Source organism: Bos grunniens, chromosome 3 (assembly GCF_055505025.1).
Source record: "Bos grunniens cultivar Pamir isolate PY7600 chromosome 3, Bosgru_T2T1.0, whole genome shotgun sequence".
NCBI lineage: Eukaryota > Metazoa > Chordata > Mammalia > Artiodactyla > Bovidae > Bos > Bos grunniens.
In genome coordinates, this window is record NC_141167.1 from 36,941,382 (window position 1) to 36,944,007 (window position 2,626).

General features: G+C 42.1%; 1 protein-coding gene and 1 long non-coding RNA gene across 11 annotated transcripts in view; one reads left to right on the plus strand and one right to left on the minus strand.

The window, feature by feature from the left end:
* Positions 1-2,626, plus strand: part of NFIA (nuclear factor I A) — a 408,138-nt gene that overhangs the window by 68,077 nt on the left and 337,435 nt on the right. The window lies entirely within an intron of this gene.
* The window catches only part of LOC147375483 (uncharacterized), a 19,570-nt gene continuing 16,944 nt past the window's right edge, over positions 1-2,626 (minus strand). For both annotated transcript variants that reach the window (XR_015160162.1, XR_015160161.1), the window contains exon 2: positions 1-1,028. This is a non-coding gene — a long non-coding RNA (uncharacterized LOC147375483). The remainder of the gene's footprint in view (positions 1,029-2,626) is intronic.

Consider the following 2,626-nt stretch of genomic DNA (forward strand, 5'->3'; position numbering starts at 1 on the left):
TTTTCTTCTTTTTTTTTTTTTAAATCTGTGCCTTTGGCATGCTAATGCACGCATTTAGTCTCTGCAAGAAATTTCCGTTTAAGAAAGAATTTAAAAACATGAAGTGCTCAATCCATATCTCCTAAACAACTAAAAAGACTGCAATTTCAAATGAGAAATTATGTTGCAAAGAAGAAAAAAGTTGTTTATTATGGCTCAAAATTTTAATCACCCAAGGGCTGTAAAGTTAAAAATAGACAATTCTGCCTTCTGTTTATGGTAAACTTGGCTGAGTCCCGGCAAATTTCAAAGCTGAACATACTGTATGTTATTTTTGCTTAATTTTAGATTCCACATTTTAAAATTATTTCTTACAAGAAGCATATTTCAGGATATAAACTTAGCCTGAAGAACGGTATTCTTGATTTCTGCCCATATTGAAACTCCTTTGAAAATAGTAAACTATGGTTTTGGGATTTTCCTATTCCCCAGAGTCCAAATGGGTACCTTTCTAAGTCTTTTACATTATGAATGAACACAGAAATAGGAAATTGTAAAGGTTACTTTCTGCTCTCTGGTTCCTTACTTGTGATTTTAGTTTCCTTAACAGCATAATGCAATACAAACATGCAAACGTGCACCAAGTGTTTCGTGGAGGGAGGGGCCTTCTGTCTTGGCTTTCGCGCTTCAGGTGTGGAGGCTGACACAGAGAGGCCCTTTGGCATGTAGAAGGTGTCTGCGTGGGTGCCAAAAACCTAAGAGAGTGCCCGGGAGAGAACCTCCCAGCTGCAGCTCCCGGACAGCACAGCTTGTCTCCTTGATCCGCTCGCACCTGCCCTGAGAACCGCTCCTGTGGTGCCTGCTTGGCCCAGGAGCAAGTGGGCTTGTTGACTCAACCCTCTTCATGCCTCCAGAGGGAGGAGGAACACCTGGCTTCTTCTCTTGACATGGCTCTTGTTGATTCTTGCCCCCTGAGCTCTTCACAGGGTGCACTTCTGGGCCTTTGCTCCTAGGGTTTTTAGAGCAAACCCTCTGGGGTGGCAAGAAACCTAGGGGAGAGGATTTTTTAAAACCTATTACTTAATGTGGCATCAGAGAACCAAGCCCTCCCCACACAGTGAATGGCATGCTTAGTAAATATTTGTTGAATATTGCTAGGTGAACGACTGTTTACTGAAGATCAAGATTTTTGTGACGGCTCTGACAGAGGTATGTTTGCGATCACGTTGATCATAGCTACCACTGAAGCATTCCTGCCCTGTGTGTATATTATTAATGATCTTCCCAAGAACCCACTGTATAGAAGGGAAGACTAAGCTTTGGGAAGTTGGGGATGTGCCACAGGACACTGAGCAGTCTAGAATTAGCTGTGTAGAATTTATCCTTATTAAGTGTAGAATTAGCACTGATTCCATGTCCTGTTCAATATGCTGTATCACCATGACTGAGAAAGGTTGAGATAAGAGGACCCATGCATGGACACCTCTGAGTGGCCAGAGGCTTTGTTACAGCATTCATTAAAGTGCCCACACCCTTCATCATGAGATTTCCCAGGCCCCAGTTGGAACCTGTTCACGCTTAGTTTACACACTGTTTTAATAAAGTTGGTTATCTCTTTTTCAAGTACACAGCAGATTTATTTATTCAGTAATTATTTTCTGAACAGCAAACATGTGCCATGTATTCTTTTAGGTACAGAGAACAGAAAAGACAGAATTCTTGGCCTTAGAGATCACATTTGCAGATTTATATACATCAGGGGTTCTCAATGTATGGTCCCCAAAGCAGCATCATCAGCCTCACAGATGGACTTATTAGAAATTCATATCTTTAAAAATAATTAAAAAAAATTTTTTGTTGGCCACAACATGCGGCATGCAGGACCTTTGTTCCCCAACTAGGGATCGAACTCATGCCCCCTGCAGTGGAAGCACAGTCTTAACCATTGGACCGCCAGAGAAGTCCCAGAAATTCATACCCTTGATCTGAATTCTAGACCCACTGAATCACAAACTTGTGAATTAAGGCCCAGTGATTTGTTTTTAAGCAAACCATTGTTCTAGAAGGCTTAAAACAACATTTTTGTGTTCCTGTGACAAGCTACTCTGTGGAAAACTTTTGTCTTTAGAAATTTCCCAATTTGTGTGTCTGTGTGCTGAGGTCTGAACTCATCCATTCTGTGATGGGCTTGTGCTGGGCAGTGGCACTGGGACATTTGTCCCCCAAAATTTGAGCCCTGGAATCACATGTGTCTGGATTCAGATTATTTCCTTGCCAAGCACTGGCCCCATGAACTCATGATACTGCTAAGCCTTCGTTTTCTCACTGTGACAATGAGGGTTATGGTAATGGAACTGCACTTGGCACAGCTGCCGGATAACAGAGAACATGCCTGAGAACTAATCAGAATGTTTTTCTGTCTCTAGGATCTAGCACTTGGCTTGGCACAGGATAGGTGCTCAGGAAATGTTCTTTGAGAAAATAGATGGATGTTTATTTTTCCCTTTGTGTTAGCCACTAGCCCAAGGCCTGCAGCTGTTTAATTCCTACGCTTTGTCCGTCTTTAGTGGAAGAAACCAGAATAATAAGAACCGGCATCAGAGCATACCTGCCATACAAGGTTCTTTCGGAAATGCGTTTTGCTTAC